Source organism: Bos mutus, chromosome 14 (genome assembly GCF_027580195.1).
Source record: "Bos mutus isolate GX-2022 chromosome 14, NWIPB_WYAK_1.1, whole genome shotgun sequence".
Taxonomy (NCBI): domain Eukaryota; kingdom Metazoa; phylum Chordata; class Mammalia; order Artiodactyla; family Bovidae; genus Bos; species Bos mutus.
In genome coordinates, this window is record NC_091630.1 from 34,330,910 (window position 1) to 34,355,561 (window position 24,652).

A 24,652-nucleotide genomic window follows, 5' to 3' on the forward strand; every position below is an offset into this window, starting at 1 on the left:
ATATGTTTGCTATTTTAAAAATGGGAGAGACTGTTAACAAAGCAGGTCACTAATATAAGTGATTCAAGTCTCCATGCCCTTAGTGAGTTTCCTGAGGAAACAAGAGAACCCCTAAGGCAATGCTGTTGGGGATTTCTAGGGGAAAATGGGAATGGGGTCAAAAACATTTGGTTAACATCAGAGTCCTCAGCTTGAGGCAAAATCATGTCCACCAAGCATGATTCAGATTTACTTTGGTGTATCTGGTGAGGTCGATCCATCAGAAAAGCGTATTGGTTGACAGTTTTCTAGAAGAGAACTCATTGTAAGGGAAAAAGGAGTCAGGATGACAAGTTTGGCCCCATCAAAATGCTTTGATTTCCAGAGGTAATAAACAATTGCCAGGTGTGAACCCGTCACTTGACCTGTTGAGAAATGGGCAATCTCACATATTCATGGGAGTGTGTCACGTGCTGCTACCAACTTGGGATCTCTCCTCCCTTTGAAAGAAGGAGCAGAGTCCAGGAAAAAGTAGGACTGAAGGATGGATGGTTCTGTGTTTTTGCTTTTGTAAATCCATTTTCTGAGCTCAAACTGCATGCCAACCAAAAGACACAGATTAGAACTCTGAATGCTGAAGGGAATTAAGAATTGCTGGTTGTCCCAGCTTCTAAAATTTGCAAAGGATGGCAGAAAAATTCTAGTGGAATTAATATATTTCTTATATTTGTTCCAGATGTGTTTAATTTATTTTTCATTATTTTCCCCTCCTGATAGAAGAATGCTCTAGCTCTCCATTTGTAATTTCTCTCAAAACCCCAGCCCTGAGCAGAGATTCTGCTAATGATTTTAGCCTGCTGGGTTGGGAGACTGGAGCAACTGGGCTACAGAAGTTGTTTTGCTCTTTTTGGGAAACGAGGGCCATTTGGAAGTCTGTTCTCCCTCCTTCCCTTGCCCTAGACAGAGCAGAAACTCAGTCACGCTCAACAGCTCTAAGTGAGGCTGATGTTTGTCAGATACACCTCAATGTTATGTCTGTTGTGTTTCTTAAACCCAATACTTCATGGTGAATGCAATGAGAAGGTGCGAGCATTTGAGCTTTGCCTATGGGGTTAGACTTAATGACCTTTGGGATTTTTTCCAGCTCTGCACTTTGTTGGTCTTGAGAGTTGTATAACCTCTGATGAGATATAGAGTCATCACAGAAGGATTCAGAACCATTTACAAATCTGTGTTGAATGTGGTAGGTCAAAGAATTGTAAGCATTCTTATCGGTAAGTCATGTGTGAATAAATGATCGAATTTTCTTGAGTTTTCTTAGAATGAATCAAAAGTTTTAAAAACATACCTACCCTTTGACACAGCAACACCACTTCTAGACCAGAAGGCTACCCTACTTCAGATGCCAGTCAAAAGTCCAGGCTGTTACCAGTGCTTCTGACTCACTGCCTATAAATCAAAGGGTCACATAACCTCCTCCTCAGATTCAATTAATTTGCTAGAATGGCTCATACAACTCCAAAAAAAAAAAAACAAAAACTGTTTGCTTACTAGATTACCAGCTTTTAATCTAGTAAAAATATTATTATCCTTAAACTATTACAAAGTATATTATTAAGCCTATCAATAAACAGCCAGATGAAAAGTAAGTACCTAGGGTGAGATCCAGAAGGGTCCAGAACAGAAGAGCATCTATCCCTGTGGAACTAGGATGTGTCATCCTTCTGACATGGGGATGCTGTTCACTAATCCAGGTGTTCATCAGATCTCACTGTTCAAGAGTTTTCATAGAGCTAATCACAGTCCTCCCTGCCCTTTCCCTTTTCAGGGGTCAGTGGGTGGGGCTGAAAGTTCCAACCTCCTAATCGCTTGGTCTTTCTGGTAACCAGCTCCATTCTGAAACTAGGCAGGGTCCCCATCCTAACTCACCTTATCAGCATAAAGTCCGGTGTGCTTTAAAGGGCCACCTTATGAATAAAGATGCTCCTGTCCCACAGGAAATTCCAAGGGTTTTAGGAGTCCTGTGCCAGGAGCCAGAGGCAAAGACCAAATACACTTCTTTTATACCACAAAGATTTTCAAAGAATTTAACACTAAAATGTTCATCTGGTGTTTTTAAACATACTGTTTAAAAGGCAGGAAATATTTAAATGCCCAGCAAGAGGAGATAGGTTCAGTAAAACACAGTGCCTGTGTGCACTAGAATACTGTGCAGTCATCAACAGTGAGGCAGTAATGTCGATGTATCAAAGTGAAAGGTGAGATTATAAAAACAGCACCACAGTGTGCTTCCAGGTTTGCAGCAGAAGTACCCACATATACACTGAAAAAAAAAATCCTAAAGGAACTATGACCAAAAATGAACAATTATACATAATTACCACTGGTGATAGAATAAAAAAGGATTTCTATTGCCATCTCTTTATATCCTTTTTCTAAATTTCTACAATAAGTAATATTTTTATGTTGCAAAAAATGTTCAAAAGATCTATGTATTAATACATGTTATCAATTTTGTGTGCCATAGTTATTTATTGAATGTCCATTATTTAACAGGCCTGTGGATATGCAAATTACCCCATAAAATCTTCATTAACTACTCAACATTGCTTTCTGAGGGATGTAGAAGCAAAAGAAGACTAGTACAGTGGTTAAAATCAACAAAAAGGTGGGAAAACATTTAAAATCACATTAACAAATGCAAAACTCCAGCCAGGACTTGCAACCTCAAATTCTTAAAACTGAACTCAAAAAAAATAGATGCTGTTCACCTATTAGTTCTAATTCCTATTCATTGTCTTGATGTGGTAGCTTGGAGAAAATTTTGGCCACAGTACTCTGCAGCTGTGCCCGTTGAGAAGTTTCGTCTATTTCCCTGCCCTCCAATTTGGGCTAGAGTGTGCCTCCATCATACCATTCTGAGCCTAGGTCTCCAGAGACCTTGTAGTTTCCACTTTTTTTTAATAGAAACTTTGACCACCACGTGAATCAGCCTGGGCTAGGCTGCTGGAGGATGAGCAAGCTCAAGAAGAAAGGTTCCAGTCATCCCATGCTCCAGACGTGGCCATCATAAGCGAGCTGGCCCCAGCTGCACCCCCCCGCAAGCTGACCGCAGACACATGAGCAAGCCCAGCTGAGGTCAGCAAAGCCCAGACTCAACCCACAAAACCACCCAGAGGAGGCCAATCCTAAATGCCAACCCACAGAACTGCGAGTTAAATAAATGTTAGCTGTTTGAAGCCACAACGTTTCAGGGTGGTTTGTCACGCAGCAAAAGCTAACCGATACACCTCCCCATCTCATCCACTCCTCCTCATTTCTCAAAGGAGGAAGCCAGTGAGGAGAATAGAGTACCACTGAGTCACATGGTAACTCAGAAGCCAGGAGAAAGACTTTATTCTCCTGGCTGCCATGCCGCTGTCCTGGCCACAGAATGCTCCAGCAAGGACAAGGTTAGCAGAGTTCATATGCAAGGACAGAATGAATACCTTGGCCAAACAAGCATAGGGAATGGGCTTCAGGTCAGTGTGAGCTCCATGTCTTCTTGCCAACTCAATAGTTTGGCTGCAGGAGAAAGGCAAAAATACCACGTTCTCTTCTACCCTGGCCTCAGCCCAGTCAATTCCAGTATTTCCCAAGCTCAGAGACCACCTGGGAACTGGGTCCTCAGAGACCTATGAAGTGTTTACTCTCTCTTCTCTTTACTTCTCTTCTCTCCCTCCTCCTCCTCCTTTTCCTCCTTGTTTTTCTTCTTGAATCCCTTTCTCTCTCTCTCAAAAAACCAGGAGACCCAGGTCTCTTGACCACCCCACCCCAAGTCTTTCCCTGACCTCTCCCACTTCCTACTCACCCAGAAGAGGTCACACTTACAGAAAAACGAGTCACAATTCACAGCCTAAACCTAGCCTCAGGTGTGTCCTACAACCACTCATAAGATACTCCACTTCAAAGTGCTTGGCCCCAGACACTAGCCAATTAATCCTCACAGCCACCCTGTGTGTTAATTAGACCTCATTATTCACAAGTTATAGGTGAGGAAAACAAAAACCAGAAAACCAGGGAGCATGGCTGGCATCCCCAAGGCCCACGAGGCAGGATGAGACAACACCCCCCCCACCCCACCCCCAGCCCTCCTGGCACTGGGGCTGAAGCCAGGCAGGCGCTGACCACGAAGCCACAGCAGCTCCCCCCATACCCCCCCACCCCCCGGGGAGGCTCAGGCTCCAAGGCCACTGCCAAGGGCGGCTCAAACTTTTCCTTTTCCATTAGCCACAGGTGTGTTTTACCACAGCCTAACTAGCAGCTACTATTTATTCTCTGGGATTTTCTAAAAATGTGCTTTTGCAGACTTTCAAGCCAAAGCCATTCCCAGCATCACTCTTTATTAAATCGAACCGCAGAAATGTATTGAAAAATCACGAGCATTTTGAAACATACTGAGTCCTTTATGGCCGAAATAATCTAATAGACAAGCTGTTGTTAATTTACAACCTTAATTTTCAGACACACTTCTTGAGTCAAAAGTACTTCCTGCTCTGTAATTCCTGTAGGGATACAGGTGGTCTCGGACTAAGTACACATCTACTGTACATTAAAATGTATTTCTTACTTAACTTAAACATTTCTGAAATCTCAAGTTTATGTCTAGACTATTTTAATCAGCTAAATGTCATAATAAGCCATATGTTGGTCTTGATCGGTTACATACACCAGCCCTACTCATAAAGTATCAAAAGGTGTTTTTAAAGAGAAGTCTGTGTTTGTTTTACCAAGAAAATGGTGCTTTCAGACTATCATATCAGACGTGCTGGCAGGCAGAAAACGACCTTACGTAACTAGTGGGAAAAAAAACGGGTTTTTTTCCCTCTTTCCCCACCCCAGGTACCATTCCATCAATGCCACTTTTAAATTTCAGAGTTTTGAAGCCATAAGCTTATATTGGTCCTAACTGTCCCTTGACCACTATTCACAAACATCAACACCAGGAGCAAGACAGTGCTGAGCAGGTACTTCTGTTGCTGCTGCTCTCTTTACTGGGGTTCTCTGCTGTCTCTTCATACCCATCTGAGTTGCCTGCAGGTCTCAACTCCCCTCCAAAAAAAGCCACCGGGTCACCCAAACATAAGGATGGTGGCAAGGAGAGCACACTGCTGACTACATAGGTATCGAAACCGTGCCTGAGCACCTGCCACAATCCAGGCGTAGTGCTTGGATCTCTAGACACAGAAACAAACACGAGATCCTGGGGCCTGCATTCACGGAGCTGACAGTTTTATTAGAAGAAAGAGGTTGAACAAATAACTCCGCAAATAATCAGAGAAATACGTTTCCATTACAGCTCTGAAGAGAAAGTACTTGACACTGTAGAAGTTTATTCCAGGGACACAAACTGGCATGAAGAGACAAGGAAATGATGTGAGGCACTGACCTTAGGAAGAAATAAGAGCTGGTCTGTACAAGGTGGATTTGGAACTGGTAAATGGCGACTGTGTAGGAGAGAGGGAGGGATGGAGGGGTGGAGGGAGAGAGAGAGGAGGGGAGGTGCATGAGGCCAGGAAAGGGAAGGAGATGAGGGGAGGAAAAAAGAGGAAGGGAAGCGTAGCTGGTGGTCCAGCGGCTAAGACTCCTTACTCCCCATGTATGGGACCAGGAATGGATCCCCGGTCAGGGAGCTAGATCCCACGTGCTGCAACTAAGTGTGCGCATGCGCAACTGAAAAAGATTTTTGTAATTTAAAAAGTCCTACAGGCCACAATGAGGATCGGAGATCCCCATTAATACTAAGGCCCAGCATTGCCAAATAAGCAAATATTAAAAAAAGAAAAAAAAGAGGAGGAAGAAGAAAAGGGAGGAGGATGGATTCAAATCCATTTTCTTCTTATTTTGGGGGCTTCCTTGATGGCTCAGACAGTGAAGAACCTGCCTGCAATACAGGAGACCTGGTTTTGATCTCTGGGTCGGAAAGATCCCCTGGGGAAGGGATGGCAACCCACTCCAAAATTCTTGCCTAGAGAATTCCATGGACAGAGGAGCCTGGAATATAATTAAAAAAAAAAAAAAAAAAAAAAGGAGAGGAGGAAGAAAAGGGGAAAAAATGGATTCAAATCCATTTACTTTTATGACAAGCCAGGAAGCATCAGAAACTGTCTAAAATAATATAGTTTCCAATTCTAAAGAAACATGACTGAAAAAGCACTTATTAACCAAATTGGGAGAGGCGGGGGCCAAATCCTCGGGGCACTCTCAGTGGTCCCAGCACCTGTCTGCCTTGTTGGATGGCATCATCTGACTCAATGACATGAGTTTGAGCAAGCTCCGGGAGATGGTGAAGGACAGGGAAGCCTGGTGTGCTGCAGTCCATGGGGTCGAAAAGAGCCAGACACGACTGAGGGACTGAACTGCAACAATCAAATTGAAAATGAAAGCTTTCTTTTCAAACTAAAGAGGGTTCTTCGTTCAAACTTTGTAGAGAGGAAAAAAAAAAAAGCCACAAATGATACTTAAAGGGAAACAGGTAAATTGGTTTTAATGTTGGCATTTAATAAAGTTTTATGAACTGTGGATTGTGAATAAGAGATCTTGCACATGGAAATTTTTGGAAATGAAAATGGGCCGAAATCTTGTGTGTCCCAAGCCTGGAGAGAAACACGAGGGGAGTCTGCTTCCCATGATAGCACACAACCACATAATTGCTCTTGGTCTGCGTAATCAGTTGTCTGGGAGATCCTTTTTATGATGGTATTTTTAAATGATGGTGTTTTTTCTGGACATCTTCTCAGTGAATTCTCTGCATTTCCCCACTGGAATGAGCGATCCCTGAGGGGAAAAGAACGTGGTAGCTCCACTTGTGTCTGCAACAGAAGCACTGTCCTTTGTGTCTGTCACAATCCCAGGGCTGAGTCAGGATCCACGCTCTGATGAAGCCTGTCCAGGCACTGGGGTAGCTTGGGTCCTGTGCAGCAACTACTTCTGGTTCTCCTCCCTCCAAAAAAGATGGCTTCATTACACTTTCCACCCCCTTGATATGAGGCTGGCCATATGGCTTGCTTTGTCCAGTGAAATGTCAACCAGAATGGTGTAAGTCACTTCCAGGTGAAAAAGTGCTGGTCCAAAATTCACCTCTTTGTCTCCTCCTATTGCCCATGATCTGGCAAGTGCTTATCAAGGTGGAGCTCTGTCATTAGAAGCCCTGAGTGGTTACAGTGCCCCCTGCTGGCTGCACTGCACATGTCACCCGAGAAATAGAATACGGTTCATTAAGCTAAGCTACTGAGGAGAAGGCAATGGCACCCCCCTCCAGTGCTCTTGCCTAGAAACTGCCATGGACGGAGGAGCCTGATAGGTTTCAGTCCATGGGGTCGCTAAGAGTCGGACACGACTGAGCGACTTCACTTTCACTTTTCACTTTCATGCATTGGAGAAGGAAATGGCAACCCACTCCAGTGTTCTTGCCTGGAGAATCCCAGGGACAGGGGAGCCTGGTGGGCTGCCCTCTATGGGGTCACACAGAGTCAGACACGACTGACGTTACTTAGCAGCATTAAGCTACTGAGACCAAGGCGGGGTTGTAATTATACTGTAACCTAATCCATTCTAGGTCCACAGGGATCAATGTTGGGATCCTTTTTTTTTTTTTTCATTTCTGCCTTGGCTCTCTCTCCCCTTGTGCCACCCTCTCACACCAAATTATCACTTGGAAATGCGTTGACATCCTGGCTGTCATTTCCTTGCTATGTGATCTTGAGAAAATTAATTTGCCATTCAAAACCTGTTTCTCTACCTGGAAAATGGGGCTAATAACATTACCTACCTCATAGGGTTGTTATGATAATGCCTGTAAAGCACTTAGCGCAGTGACTGGCCTGGAGAAATCACTCAATAACCATTCATTAAAAAGGAAGCGTGGGTGGGTGTATAATTTCCAAAAGGGCTCCAGTGAGGAATGAGAATATTCCTCAGAGGATGGAAGGATTTTATCTGAATGTCAACTCCTGGGAGTAGGGGAGGAACTCAGTGAGCTGTGAGAGTTAGGGAGAATAGGCTGGGAAGCTCATGAGTTTGGGGAAACATAAACAGACATGTCTGGGTAGATTGGAGGATATGATTAGGGAGACATGGAAAGACAGATTAGAACAGTAAGTTGAACTTGGACACTCGATCCAGACCCAGAAGCCAGACCAAGAAGTTTGGGTTTTGTCTCACATTCTACTTATTCAGTAAAATTGGGCACCTTGTCTTTAGTTCTTATGAAAAATGTTTTAACTCAAAGTACATTTTCCTAATAAACCCAGATACAATCATGAAAAAACATCTGTTTTTCCCTTCATATTGTTCAGGAGCAAATCCCAGTTTGATTTTCTATTCAGAAGCTTGTTCAGTCCTAATGTAAAAAATACATAATGGCACTCAAGTGCTACATAAAATGATTTCAAAGGAATTTTCATTTAAAAAAATGTTTAAGGAAGCCCCTTATAAGCCCCAAAGACACCAAAGGTAAGTGAATTCTTAGCCTTTTCTTCCACTTTCCTTCCAAGATAAAAGCTTTTCTAAAAGAGTAAGTTGGAGTGTGAGGCTTATTTTAATCTAACGGGTAGAGATAGTGAAGGACAGGGAAGCCTGGCGTGCTGCAGTCTATGGTGTCACCAAGAGTTGGACATGACTAAGCGACTGAACAACAGAAGTCATTTAGAGTTAGTGAAACTTCTGAACTTTTCAGTATTTTTAAAGTTACCTTAATAATTTCTAGAATAATACATTAAATCATAGATTGTCAAAGTGTTTGCCAGGTGGACACCTTAATGAACAGGTAGTCACTGGTAATGCATCTTAATGATTAGATGTAAATGTATTCTGTTACAAGGACTTAAAGAATGATTGGAAAGGTTCTTTCTCCCTTTAAATGCAATCAGACATACAATTAGTCAGTAACAGGCACAAAACTGAATGAGATGGACTCCCCGTTCTCCAAGAGATCATAGTCTAATGTAAGCAAATGACAATATGCTTCAAGAGGCTATAACGGAAGTAAAACCAGAGTCTTATCAACAGAATACCTAAGAAACCATTTCCTTGGTTCTTACATATGGTTACTTTGTGTAATAAATTTCACTTGAGAACAGTAGAAGGTCCTGTTACTATTCAATCTAAGATTTAATTTCACTCTCATTGATTCCAAATTGGCAGATTCCAAACACATTAAAATCTCAATGTGTGCAATATATTACACCCATCTTCTTCCAAAATCTTCCCAAAAGAAAGTATCTTTTGCTCCAAATCTACCTCTTTGCCCTTTCCTTACTTGAAACCCTGATGCTGAAACCTTTGGAGGAAAACAAGCATCTGCTTACGTGTCACTAAGCTGAGAGCATCTTGGTGATGAGGACGGGAGATTTAGTTGTTGTTTTTTTTTTTACTCCCTAGGCCTTAAGACATACTAATAAAAAGTGAGAAAGAAAATGACCGAGTGAATGAATAAATGAGTGAATGAGTACATGAGTAAAAGGATATTTTAAGAAAAAAGAGCTTTGTCCAGAGAACAGTCATTCTATTGAAGAAATTTCATCTAAGAACATACTGTAATCATAACATAATCACTGAATGCTCACCATCTGCTACATTTTGTTCTGAGCGCTTTGTATTTGTTCATTTAATCCTCATTGTACAAGGGATTGTCTTTATTTATTAAATAAGAAAAATGGACTCAGGTTACATAATGTAGGGAGCTGGAACATGTTTAAAAGTTCTTCACTTGGGTACATGGTCTCATAGGGGCTTTCGGGAATCTGCACCTAAATTCACATGATAATTTATATACATATATATGTATGTGTGTGTGTGTGTACTTTAGGCAAGACGGGTCATATTTGATTCAGATACCCAAAGTGGACATGCCCTCTCCTCCAAAGTTAAAATATTTTATATTTTTCAGTCTCAACTTAGATATTAATCTTTAAGGAATGAAGGAGTCACATTAAATTGACTATAAATCTAGTAGTAATATTTTAAAATAAGGGTTTTCCATGCTCCAACTCAATTTCCTCCAGGTTCTCTCTTAAAAATAAATGAACACGCAAAAAGACCTTTAGAGCAACTAATTCCACCAAACTTCCTAAATGTCCAACAGACATTTCCATAAAAGAGACAGAATTAATAGTAAAACCAGGAAAGCTCAACAGTGACCACATGCTTGCCATCTCACAGCATTTTCTAGGGTCTCCTTTATCTTGGGGGTGGTACTAGATACACTCCCCACCTGCCTGGAAATTGGACTCCTCCTCCCCCTTCTAACTCTACTCCTGTCTCTCATTCTTCCTGTCTCCTTTGTTGGCTTCTCCTTGACTGATGGGCAATCCCCAAATCTCATTCCTCAAGGCTCTGCTGTTCCTTCTTCTCACACTTTGTCAAAGTTCTCATTCTGTCTCATCACTTCAGCATGAACCTCTAACCAGGCGACTCCCCAGTCTTTGTAATTCATGACCTTCCCAGAGGGCTAGTTGCACTTTTAATTGCACCTCGGACATTTCCAATGCATGTCTTGTTGTCCTCTCAAATTCAGCGCATCTGAAAGTTAACTCAGCATCTTCTCCATCAGCTCCATCAGACTGACTCTATTAACTGTTTTCTAGTTCCATCAGTGATACCACCATGATTAAGAGGGTCTGTGTTTAAAATCAATCCACCACTTGGTGTGACTTTTTCTCTCATTACCCTGTAGCCAAGATCTACCTTTCACAATATTTGCTTCCTCTGCCCCTTCAATTCCTTCTGCACACATCTTAACCTAGAACTTCCTCCTAACTTCCTCCTCCCAAACACCACTAGTCTCTTGGATTTGTAGGTATCTTTCTCTCTACACTTATTCCCTATGCATCGTTTGGGAGTTAACTCAAGTCCCATCTCTTCCACAAAGCCTTCTCTAGGAACTCTGTAATGACATCTTTCTTCACCAAGTGAACAAACTACTTATTTGACACTAACCATAAAGACTAATAGAGTTTAGGAAAGGATGGGATAACCTTGTATGACCCCCTATTTGGGAGAAACTAAAGTCAGAAAATTTTCTGTGACCTGCCAGAGGTCATACCACTACTCTGTGACAGAGAAGTCCTGGAAACAAGGACTCCTTTTTCCTAGATAGGGCAGGTTACAGGTACAAGGCTCTCACTCTTTGGAAGACGAACGCATGCCTTTCACTTCTTTGCAGCCTCCTAAATGTCCAGCACAGTACTGAAAGTAAAGTGTTAGTTGCTCAGTCACGTCTGACTCTGCAACCCCATGGACTATAGCCTGCCAGGCTCCTCTATCCATGGAATTCCCCAGGCAAGAATACTAGAGTGGGTTACCATTCCCTTCTCCAGGGAATCTTCCTGACCCAGGGATCAAACCCAGGTTTCCCACATTGTAGGCAGATTCTTCATCATCAGAGCCACCAGGGAAGCCCCAGCACAGTATTAGGTAAATACTCAACAAATGGGAATAAGATGGAAGGAGAAAGAGATAAAAAGTGGGAAAGAAGAAGGGAGAGAACAAAGACTGTCTGGCTAAACTGGGAAAGCTAAGACATCCACATAGATCTTGGGCTGGCTGGGAGGCCAGGACCCACCACCATGCCAGCCCTCTCCTGAGAAGAGGAGAGAAGGCCAGCACCTGGATCCTACCTGGAGACCACAGGGACGCCCTGTCCCGGCCTCGAGTGGCCGCCCGCCTGCACCCGTACTGAGGGACTTTCCCCAACCTCCGGCTCCCTGTGTGGCTGGTGACTCAAAACTTCTCCTGTTGTCCAAGGTATCGTTTGTGAAGTGCTTTCTTGGAAGAGAAAATGTTTGGGGCAGCAGGGAGGGGAGCTCCCTGTGCTGGAGCCACAAGGAGGCCTGTTGTGTATGGTGTGAGAACACAGGCTGCTTATTGCCCTCTCTTCCCCTCGCCTGTGTTTATTTAAAGCTCCCACCGCCGCTGGAGCGGGTGTGGTGTGTGCGCGCACACGCGGGCCCAGGACGTCAGGCAGGAGGGTCGGGGCACAGGCCTGTCACTGCCTGCGGGACCGCCGTCCTCACGAGCACAGGCCTCGGGGCCCGGGAACCAGGGAGTCCGGCCAGGACAGTGGGAGGCATTGGGAAAGAGCTGTTATTGTGTCTTTGGCAATCCTATAATTACTGTGCTTGCTGTTGTGATTTCTGTCTCTATTGCCATTGCTCTCGGTAAATCTGTTCCCACTTGTGTCTTCTACAGAGAGACCTTTTTTCAAAAACTGTATTAGATAGCCGGGCTGCCTGGTTTACTCTGCAAAGAACCTTGGGGGTTCGGAGAGGCTGGTCTCCCTGGGGTAACTCAGGAGATGGTGGAAGAGACGATAGACACCCCCAGGGGAGACCTGCATTCCTCAGCAAGGCCAGGACTTCACTGCTGCCCTCCCCCACCCACTGTCCTTTTGCTCAACCAGAACCTCAATCGGTAGATCAACCGACTGAGTTCATCTACCAGTGGATTCACTGTCACGGACATCCTGTAGGCAGAGGGTGTCCCAATGCACTCAGAACCCTCTTCACTGCCCTCTGCATGTTAGCATCTGCTCCATCAAGAGGTGAGGAGGAGGAGGGAAGGGGGGCCAGAGTCTCTATGCCCCCAGCAGAGGGGCGCAAGCATCCCACCTCTCACATCTTAGGACAAAGGGTAAAGCCACAGAGATGTCTGTGACTTACAGGAAGCAGCCAGACTGTTCTCCCACTGTTGGAGTCTTCTGCACACACACAAGTCATGGCCCACATCTATCTCATCCTCACCTGGGTTCCTTCCCGGGGCATCTCTGTTTGCCAGGGGCAAACATGAGTGAGGCTGGGCTTCACTTTCATCTCATTTTTCTTTTCTGTTCCCCCAAGAGAATCTCCAAAGGCAAGCAGGATTGAGGTTTTTTAGAGTTAGGAAATTGTCTTAATAATGACCATGGTGTGTTTTCCAGACATGGGAGAGAAAAAGAATCTTATGCTTAGATCTACAAAGGCGATATGATTTCACAGTGGTGAGCAGATATTCCATTACAGCCATGCTCCGCCTCGGCTTTTTCTCATCAATTGAAGGCAAAATTCTGTTTTTCAGCTCTTATTCTACCAGGGGCTGGTGAGACACTGTATTTATAAAAAGAGGAGCACTCTCATTAAAATAACTGTTAGGTATTTGTAAATTTAGCACCAACCTTTTCCCCCATTAAGAATAACCATACAATGAATATATTCTTATATATAGCTTTTTTTTTAGCTTAATTTTTTCCTTGGAATAAAGTCCTAGCATCAGCATTACTGGGTCAAGTGTAGGAACATTTTTACAGCTCCAGATAAATATATATAATAAACATATATCTCCCCACATTGCTTTTTGAAAGACTTGTATGAGATAACAATGCTACCAGCAGAGAATGAACTTATTCATTTTTCCAGAAGGTCACCAGCACCAGTCATTACCACCTGGTATTAAATGGTATCTCAGCTGCAATGTGTTATTTTCTATCCTTTCTAATATCTAGTGGAAACAGATTTCTACTTTAACTGTTCTTCCTGCCCAAAATTGTCTTTGGTTATATGCTCCATTATTTTCCCAAATGAATTCTGGGGAAAATTCCCAGGGCAAGAATCCTAGGTTATTTTGATTGGAATTGTGTTATCTATCCATTAAAATTGTTGTTATTGTTGTTCAGTCACCAAGTCATGTCTGATCCTGTGACTCCGTGGCCTGTAACCTGCCAGGCTCCTCTGTCCGTGGGATTTCCCAAGAAAGAATACTGGAGTAGGTTGCCATTTCCTTTTGCAGGGGGTCTTCCCAACCCAGGGATCAAACCCCCATCTCCTGCACTGCAGGTGGATTCTTTACCACTGAGCCACCTGGGAAGCCCATATGCTAAATCCACAAAGTAACTTTAAAAATAATAGACAAATAGAAACATTGTGTTCCCTTTCAAAAAGAGTGTCCATTCATTCTGTTGTTTTTTTCCTACCCTTATCTGTCTGCAGCCATGTTGGCAGTTGTCAAGTGTGATGAGAAAGCCCAGTGCTCTCTAAGACACGCTCTCTTTTCTGGACTCTCCCAGGAAGACATGTTCCAGTGTCCCTGCAGCCATGGGTGGTCACGTGGCAGAACTCTGGGACACTAGAATATGGAGAAAGTGTGAATCTGGCCTCGAACATCCCTGGTGAGGACCTCCACGCCCACTGCCTCCCCTCCCAGCCAGATGCAAAGGATCCAGGGAGTACCCAGGACCCCTGAAAGATGGTAGGGCCACTGGGGAGAAGCCTGGTTCCCTAATCACCACAGAGACGGCCAACCTGCCAACACTCTGTTGGATCATGATATGTGGGAAATAAAGTTTTAACTGAGTCCAGCCCACTGAGATTTGGGAATTGTTTGTTTACAACAGAGAAACTTCCTACCTTTCAAGCTGAAGCTCAATTTAACTTAAAGACTTGTATTAGTCAAGGTTCTCTGTAGAAACCAAACCAATAGAACAGTGAGAGAGACATTTTTTTTAAATTGGCTCACACGATTGTGGGAGCTGGCAAATGCCAAATCTGTAGGGCAGGCTGACAAGCTGGAAATTCAGGTAAGAGTTGATGTTGCAGCCTTGGGTCTGAAATCCACAAAGCAAGCGAGCGGGCAGCGAGCGGGCTGGAAGCTCAAGCAGCTTACCATGCTGCAGTCGTTTTTAAAAAATAATCTTATTTATTTATTTATTTTGGCTGTGCTGGGTCTCCATTGCTATGAAGGCTGTTCTCTAGCTGCAGTGAGAAGGGCTTTTCTCTAGTTGCAGGGAGAGGGGGCTTTTCTCTAGTTGTGGTGCAGCGGGCTTCTCACTGCAGTGGCTCCTCTCGTTGCAGAGCACGGCCTCTAGGGCGCACGGGCTTCAGTAGTTGTGGCGAGTGAGTTCAGTTGTTCTGATTCCTGGGCTCTCGAGCAGAGGCCCCATAGTTGTGGCCACAGGCTTAGTTGATCCACAGCATGCGGGATCATCCCAGACCAGGGATAGCACCCATGTGTCCTGCCCTGGCAGGCGGATTCTTTACCCCTGAGCCACCAGGGAAGCCCCACGCTGCAGTCTTGAGGCAGGATTTATCTTTCTTAGAGAAACCTCAGTCTTTGCTCTAAGGCCTTCATCTGACTGAACGAGGCTCACCCAATAAAGAGAGGGTAATCTGTTTCACTCAAAATCCCCTGATTACAATGTTAATCACATCTAACAAATACCTTCACAGCAACTCCGAGACTCGTGTTTGACTACACAACTAGGCACTGTATCCTAGCCAAGTTGACACATAGAATTAGCATCATAGGGACCAAAGCAATAACATTAAAAAAAAGAAGAAGAAATTGGAGGCATCATGGTGTAATAAAAAAGCAATTGGAGTTTGCATACAGGCAGAACTATTTAAGTAAACAAGTTCTTATCACTGCCATGCCCTTGATTTTCTCATTTGTAAAATAAAAATAGTATGACGTGTCAGCCAAGTCTGTAGTGAAAACGAAAGGAGACCATGTGCGTCAAGCTGAACCCACGAGGTTTGTCCCATGAGAGCCATGATTCTCCTCCCCTCCCGCTCAGACAGGAGCGGTGCCCTCTTTTGCAGCGGCAGCCTTAGAAGGAGAGCCCTGGCGTCAGCCCTCCACAGCCCATTCCTCAGAGCTGATTCACTGGACTTTCCAACCACTTAGTACACGTAGTCCACTTAGGCTACAAAAGCTACTTCATTATAACATGGGGAATCACAACAATTCAAGGACAGGAAATCTATTTACAGGTGGGCAAATTACAGGGACAGTAAAATTCATGAGCTCTTTCACTTGACCGGTTTACCAAAAATGTATGTAACTCATTTCCAAAGTCCACCCTGTTTTGCCCACTTTCCACCTGAATTAGATTCCTAGGGTTACCATAACAAAGCACCACAGACTGGGTGACTTTAAACAGCAGACACTTATTTTCTCATCATTCTGGAGGCTAGAAATCTGAGGTCACACTGTTGACAGGGCTTGTTTCTTCTGAGGCCCTACCCCTTCGCTTGCAGATGAACTGTCTTCTCGCTGTGTCTTCCCTGGTCTTCCATCTGGGTGTGTCTGTGTCCTGATCACTATTTTTAAGGACACCAGTCATAGTCTCATTTTAATTGCCTCTTTTTAAAATTTATTTTTAATTGGAAGATAACTGCTTTACAATGTTGTGTGGGTCTCTGCCATACAACAACATGAATCAGTTGTAAGTATACATATATCCCCTTCCTTTGGAGCCTCCCTCCCACCACCCCACCCAAGACCACTATCTCCAAATACAGTCACGTTCTGAGGTGCTGGGGGTAGGACTTCAACATGTGAATTTGGGTGAGGGGATGGGCATAATTTAGTCCATAACTTACCCACTACCTCCATCCCAAGCACCCTCCCATGGTAATACACCCAAACCTATCAGCCTTTGTCCCTACCCCCCTGGCTTAAAGGGACAGACTATGACCTGGCCTGCTACCTACTGAGACCATGAGAAGGGATGAAAGATTAGAAGGGACACACACACATACTTTGTGATCAGTGTTCCACACTGCAAAGTCAGAGCACAACTTTGACCATGGAACTGAGTCCTCTAGGAATTGAATTGGAGACCTTGTTCACAGGATTAGCTAACTACCCACAAATGGAAAGGGAGCCTATTGCAAAATAATCACAACAGGTCAGGGTATTCCTCTTAACCTCTTTATCTAGAAACACCAACCATATTGCCTTTTACTGCTGCTGCTGCTGCTGCTAAGTTGCTTCAGTCGTGTCCGACTCTGTGTGACCCCAGAGACGGCAGTCCACCAGGCTCTGCCATCCCTGGGATTCTCCAGGCAAGAACACTAGAGTGGGTTGCCATTTCCTTCTCCAATGCATGAAGTGAAAAGTGAAAATGAAGTCGCTCAGTCGTGTCTGACTCTTCGCGACCCCATGGACTGCAGCCTACCAGGCTCCTCCGTCCATGGGATTTTCCAGGCAAGAGTACTGGAGTGGGGTGCCATCACCTTCTCCGAATTGCCTTTTACTAGAAATAACCAATATCTAAATTAAATGATTCCGAAGTATATGAACTATATCAATAATGAACATGTATATTTCAGATGAAAGAAGTATAAGCACTTAATTATCATCAATTTAAAAAAAAAAAGCAAAGGAAAAGCATCTCAAGGCTCTGCTAACAAAGAGGCAGGCACCACTCCACATTTTGAACAGGTTTCTAAATCAAAAAGGGCAGTAAATCATGTTACTTATCATTTAAAAATAACTAAGTTTTAAGAAATGAAATTAGACAAGTGATTAATGTGTCAACTTCAGCCAGAGTTCCTTTGATAGTTGGAAGAAAATAAAAGCCAGCCAAGAAATAAACATTTCAGATTCAGGTGCTTCGCAATCTGTGCTCCAAATGTTTCCCCTGGGCTCGTGAAGAGGTGGCTTGCTCCGCATACACAGCAGCCAGACTGCCGGCACCAGGAAACTATCTTCAGAATAAGAGCATCGGCACAAAAGAGGAGAAGCCACAAAGCACAGTGGTCAGAAGCCCATTTGAGAGACATGGTCTTGATAGTCAAGGGGCTGGAGGGGTGGCGTGCCACTGCCTAAAGGGGAGGAGTGGCCAAGGAGCTGTTGAGAGAGGTTCCAGGTTTTTGTCTTGCTATTTCTGTTTATATTGGGAACTCAATATGGGGTAGTGTCTTCCATACTGAAACTGAAATATGCTTACGATAGAGTTAGAAATAAATGTAGGTGACAGGACAGTGTGCACAAAGAGAGACAGAGAGAGACAGAGTGAGAAAGAGAGAGAAGTGCATGGTAGGTTAGAGCATACACCCTAGGAGCCCCTCTGAGAGTGAAAGTGTTAGGCACTCTGTGTGTCCAATTCTGTGCAACTGCATGGACTGTAGACTGCCAGGCTCCTCTGTCCATGGGATTCTCCTGGAGTGGGTTACCATTCCGTTCTCCAGGGGAATCTTCCTGACCCAGGGATTGAACCAGGGTCTCTGGCATTGCAAGCAGATTCTTTACCATCTGAGCCACCAGAGAAGCCTCCAGGAGCCCCACCAGTCGACTCCAAATCCACACACAGGCACTTATGGGCTGTGTGGCTTTGAGTACTCTAACTCTGGATGCCTCAGTTTTTCTATCTGCAAAATGGAAGTGATATAACAACACCTACACCATTGGACTATTATGAGTCCAATAATAGTGTATTAATAGTGTGTTAACACACATCAAGCACAAAGATGCTACAGAATTATATAGTACGTGCTGTATAGATGTGTAAACTCATCTTATTATAGTATGATTGTTTTATTTTGTAAAACAAGCTCCCCAAAACACTTTTTAATAATAATGTGTGTATTCGAGGGCCAAGGCTGGACAGGAGAACAGTAGACTCCACTTTAGGTGCAAAATTTAAGGGGTGCCAGAAAGTCTAGTGATCAAGATAAATAATATTTCAATGTAATGTTTTAGAAATCAAAGTAATGCCAAAAAAATCCAAGAACAGAATATCAAAATGTTAAACAAAGTCAAGATGAATATCATTGATATTTTTTTGCCTCAGGCTTCAGTATAGAGTCTGTTCATATCACAGTAAACTATCTGGAAGGTTACACACCAAACTTTTATTTCTAGAGTGGGAAATTATATCGAATTTCACTTTGCTTTTCATTTCTGTATATTTTTAACTTCTTACCATGAGAATATATATAATAAAATAAATGAGCCTTTTAAAAGTTTCATTTCTTAATGAAAACTAGAGAGAAAATCACGGGGTGATGCAAAAGTAGATCCAGGCAATCGACTGATTAAAAGACAATGAGGCCGCATACCCCACAGAGAACCCACTGGCAAACCATTCCCCTGCACTGCAGAGCTCATTTGTTAAAACTACAAAAGAGAAAGAAAGAAGAAATTGGGGATATAAGAAATAAGAGTAAAATTCATGTAAGCCTGCTGGGCTTCAAGCTTAAGCTTGGGCCCAGGCTGGGGCTCAAGCTGCCTTCCGTAAAAGGAAGGGGTTGGGGAAAGACCCCTAGCAGTACCAGTGGAGGGTCTAACCAGCATCTCCCTTGGGTTGAGTGAGGATCTCCCCTTGTCTTGTGTCCAAGGAAAGGGCAGGCCTTGTCCGGCTGTCCTGCTCCATCTCACCATGCCCCAAAGCCTGGAAGCTCAAAGGCCCTGCAGAGTCGGGTCGTGAACACTGGCAGCAGCTGGGATGAACACGTGCCTCTGAATCCACAGGCCTAGTAATGCAACCTGGATGCACCCATACCATGGCTGTTAGACTTTGACATTGTCCCTTAACCTCTCTGATTCTGTTTTCTCATCTGTAAATGGGAAATAGTAACACTTCATTGGGTGGCTGTGTGGGTGATGTGAAAAATCTGTCAAGCAATGGTGCTCGGTCATCCCTCAATACATGTCACTTCTTCCTCTTCTTCTTTCCTTGGGGGGCAAAACTGAAACTATTCCCATTCAAAGGCCTCTTCACTCCTCAAGGGAAGTAGTAGCATGTGGATACCCAGCAGTACGCAGTGGAAAAATGGTGGAGATTTCACTTTAGAGGAAGGTGTGTGGCTTCTCCTTGGGGGTAGGTTTCCCTCCTCATTACATGGCCTTTGAACAAATGTTTAAACTCTTTGACATTTAATGAACAGGCTGATGATCTGAGGTGACTCAGGAAACTGCTGGTAACAGAAAGTGGGCTGTGATTAATAATAGGCTATGTCTAAATCCCTAAAGCAGATCAATAGAATGTAGATACGAGTTGATAGTAACCTCTTTTTTTTTCTTTTCAGTCTATTTGTAGTAAAGAGAAGGTATAACATTTTCCTAAAATAGGTAAACTTCAAGAAAACTTTACAAAGCAAAACAATACCAGAAAAGTGGGGAAGGGACCATGGGTTATGAAACTTCATAGAAGTTTTTTTTTTTTTTTTTCTAAGACCATTGATAGATCACAACACACTGAAAACAATGAAAGTTCACCATAAACCACTAATCTTTCCACATACAGGCCGCCCATTATCCTTTGGGTTTTTTTTATTTTTTTAGAATATTTTTTAAATTTCAATAGTATTTATGAAGCTTTTCATTGAAAAAAATATAAAGCCCAAAGTTACAGTGACGTGTAATGCTACTATCTGGGTATCCCTTGTTGGCATTTGAATAAGAAAATAAGAAGCAATGCTCAAAAAAGAGGGGATGTATGTATGTGTATAACTGAGTCACTTTGCTGTACAGCAGAAACTAATACAACATGGTAAAGCAACTATACTCCAATAAAATATTTTTAATAAATAAATAAAATAAACATAACCCACGGAAGCTCTGCCAAGGTAGTAAGAAAACAGAAATGAAAGTTTTACCAAAGTATTTCTTATAATTTTATTTTTGTCAATTCCATTAGTTTTCTTACAGAGCAACTTTGCTTCTGCATGATTAAATATTAAATACAGAAAAGTATAAAAGTAAATTAGGAGTTTACCTTCAACCACACTTCAGATTCATCCAATTTTTCACCACAAAAGAAAGTATAAGAATTCTTTGGAGAGCTTTACAGACAGATTTTCAATGCATATATCAGCTCTTCTACATCTTAAATTGCACATTAAAGATTATACTAATCACAAAGCAACACATCTTTCTTTCTCACCCAGGTTATGGTATGAATTGTGCTCCCTCCAAATTCCTATGTTGAAGCCCCAACTCCGAATACCTCAGAATGTGACTGTATTTGGAGATGAGGCCTTTAAAGAAGTAATTAAAACAACACTGCAAAGTAATTTCCCACCAATTAAAAAATAATAAAAAAAGAAGTAATTAAGGTAAAATGAGGACCTTAGAATGGACCCTAATCCAATCTGACTGGTGTCCAAAGAGAAAACGAAGACCCACAAAGAGACACCAGGGTTCACGTGCACAGAGGAACAGCTGTGTGACGAGGCAGCAGGAGGGTGACTATCTGCAAGCCAAGGAGAGAGGCCTCAGAGGAAACCAACCCTGCCAGCACCCTGACCTTGGACTTGCAGTTCCCACAACTATGAGGAAACACATTTCTGTTGTTTAAGTCACCTAGTCTGGGGTATTTTGTTATGGTGGGCCTAACAAACTAGGGTAACATATCAGTAAATGTTTGTGATATTTCTGCATCAGTGCTCACAGATTCACATTTCATAAAATCATCACAGCTTCTTTAAACTCTGCCCTATTGATTGGCACTGACATTGACTTTGGGTTTTTGACTAATTCAAATAATGTTGCAGTGAATATTCCTGCACTGGTATTTTGGCAGAATTTTATAAGGAAGTGAATTTCCAGAAGTGGAATTGTTGGCTCAACGTATAAAAGCACACATACTTAATTTCAACAGATATTATCCAATTGCCCTTCAAAAGTTTCCACTTCCACCAGAGGTGTGTAAAAATGACATTTTCCCCACATTCTCAATATCCCTAGCTTTTTCATTGTTATCAATCCAATAGCTAAAAATTGGTGTACTGTTCTGGTTTCTACCTGTGGACAAGTCTGAACATCTTAGAGGGCTGTCAAGAGTACAGGCTCAGGGGGTTGAATTCTGGAGCTGTCTTTTCCTAGCTGTGTGACACTGACCAAGTTGCCTAACTTCTCTATGTATCAAGCTTCTCTTCTGTCAAATGAAGCAGTGGTGGAAACTACCTTGTCACAGCCTTCCTATAAGAACTTCATGAGTAAAGAGACATCAAGGGCTTAGAACAATGTTTGGAATAAAGTCATCTCCAAATTAATGTGAGCTATTATTATTTCTACTTAAAAAAATTATACGTGTTTTCTATTTGTATTACTCTTAATGTGCCCTGTGTTATGGACTGAATATTTACATCCCTCCAAAACTCATATGTTGAAGCACCAGTGTGGCTGAATTTGAGACGAGGCCTCTGAGAAGGTAATAAAGGTTAAATGAGGTCATAAGGGTGGGGCCCTGATCTGATAATTAGTGTCCTTATAAGAAGAGACACCAGAAGGATCTCTCTTTCCATCATCATACATAGATGGGAAGAGATCATCTGAGCACACTGTTAGATGGTGGCCACCTACAAGCCAAGGGAAGAGGCCTCAGAATTAAACCTTACCTTGCCAGCACCTTGATCCTGGACTTGGCAGTCTCCTGAAATACAAGAAATAAATTTCCATTTTTTAAAATACCAAGCCTGATATTTTGTTACAGCAGCCCAAGCAGACTGATACTCCCTGTTTACATCTTTTACTCATATTTCTGTCCAATTAGTTTTTTGCTTATTGATTTGTACGAGTTTCTCTCATCTATACTACCTTAATTTGATTTGTAAGGACAGACGTGTTGACCAAAAGACCGTGATTGGGTGATATCTACTAGGGTCTTCCCACCAGGAAAAGATTGAAAACGTGAATCAGGCAGCATTTGAGGTAAAATTTGCAGGCTAAACAGTGTAGATTTAAGGAGGCATGTGAAATGGTGTTCTTGACACCAGCACAAGTGTGGCATTCCATAATCTCCTCCAAAGACTAAGTACCAGGGCACCTTCACTTGACTTTGATTTTTTTAAAACACATCTCCCTCTCTTAAAGAAAAATACAGAGGGTATCAGTTACTTCTTACCATTGTTCATTTCCACATTAAAAATCTTGGGACTGAAATGCACTTTTTCAAATTTAAATCCAAAATTGTAACTTAATGCAGAGCAATTACAAGTAACAGATGCTGGAAGGTTAGCACTTTTTGCTTCCACAAGAAAGATACATATTGCATCCAAATTTTGGGATATGATATCCAAACTAACTTAGGAGCTGGCAGTGAGAGATCGCTAAATGTAAGCTCAAGCATATAAGCATTAGAGCTGGAAAGTATGGGGCAATTGGGAAACCAGACACATAAAAACTGCACTGTATTTGACAGACAGCCCCCTCCACTTGATTGGCACATCAGACCCCAAAGGTAAGGGGATAGAATGTCCCAGTAGAAGCATAAACCTCAGAATGGAAGTGCGGTGGATTCAAAACCCAAACCTACCATCTAACTAGCTATGTGATCTTGACCAGGGTAATTTAACCTCTAGGATTCAGTTTCCCCTGCTATAAAAGAAGAATGATGTTGCCTACTTTACTGAGTTGTAAAGATTCTATAAGTTAATGACTAGAAAGCACTCAGTCCCTTGCCTGATAAATGCTAAAAGTCCTGCAAATGACTAAATGTCTCTACGACTCTTTCAGTACCTGAACCCTTTTATTTTCTGAGTTTTTGTGATCCGTCCAACCCAATTCCGTATTCACCAATTGACTGTTAAGTGATTATGGAGTTCTAAGTGCCCAATACCACCCATACAAGGAATAAAAGAGTAAGACCCTCGAGAAACTTCCAGCCTCATTAAGGAAGCCAAATGGGTACCTATGAAACAATTCGTGAACCAAACAAGGCTGGAAAAATCAAGTATGTTAGACCATAAATGGCCCTGGAACTTGAGCCTGGAGGTGTTTGGGTGGAGCAGGAGGAAAAGTGGTTTCAAGCTGTCAAGGTGGGAATCGGTGCCCAGGTCGGCACTGCTAACGAGCCGTGGCCAGCCGCTCCACTGACTACAATACTCCATCCCCAACAACCACTCAGCAGGACTTATTCCTCACAAAGAGCATCCCAGGCACAGAGTGGCCGTGTGGACTCAGGCCAGATAGGTTCCCCTGAGTTTTCTTTTCCCTGTGGCCTGGGAGAAGAAGGTGGATGTTTCCTTTCCTCTGAAATACTTCACAGGTGACTTTCATGAGGCATCCTATGAGCTGTCATCCCTTCTCCTTATTGCACAGGTTCCCTAGCCAGGGGCAGGGCTCACAGAGGCAGGGGAGATGCCTCCTCTTTTTCAACTCCCCACAGCCAGGAGCCCTGGGCTCCCAGTGACTGACACAGCCACAGGTAAACACCTAAACAAATACACGAATGAATGCAGTTCACACATTCCCATGTGTCCTATATCAAAGTGTGGGACAGGCAGAAACAGGACAAAATGGGAAATAAGGAAATACAGCCCCCAAACGTGCTCGTGAGAGACGTGGACACCACTTCCCAGTAGTCTACCCCAGCGAGACTGGTCACAGCCATTCTTTGTTTCTTCCATGGCTTGGGTTCCTGGTAATAAAGCTGCAGAAGCAAAAGAACATTCCATTTGAAACAGGGTTTTGTTTTCAGAGGAAGTGGCAGGAGGTGGGGAGGGTATTTTACTTGTCATGGCAGCAAAATAGGCCCACCTAAAACTTGGTGGTTTAAGATGACAGCGTGTTCCCTCTCACGATCCTGTGGGTTGACCAGCTGCAGATGGACAAATCCGCCATGGGGACCCTTGTGCGGGTGCAGCCTGAGGACAGCTGGGCTGTTTGAAGACGGCATCTCCACGCGGGTGTCTGTCTCTCCCTCCTGTACCCCATGGCCTCTCTCCTAGGCCTGCTTTCACGTGGCCTCTCCTCCTCCAGGGCCTCCCCACGTGGCCCGGGTGTGTCTCACACCTTGGTGGTCACACAGGAGTCTCACTCTCTCCATGGCAGCCGTCCTCCAAGAGGCTGAAAGTGGAAGCTGCCAGGCCAGGAAAGAAGGGCCATCCTAGGAGTGTCCGTGTCACGCCCACCGTGTTCTACTGGTCAGAGCACT

At 43.3% G+C, this 24,652-nt stretch overlaps 1 long non-coding RNA gene across 1 annotated transcript in view; it reads right to left on the bottom strand.

Annotated features, from left to right (window-relative positions):
• Nucleotides 1-24,652, bottom strand: part of LOC138990690 (uncharacterized) — a 65,112-nt gene that overhangs the window by 12,276 nt on the left and 28,184 nt on the right. The window contains exon 3 of the long non-coding RNA XR_011466749.1: nt 22,116-22,150. This is a non-coding gene — a long non-coding RNA (uncharacterized lncRNA). The remainder of the gene's footprint in view (nt 1-22,115; nt 22,151-24,652) is intronic.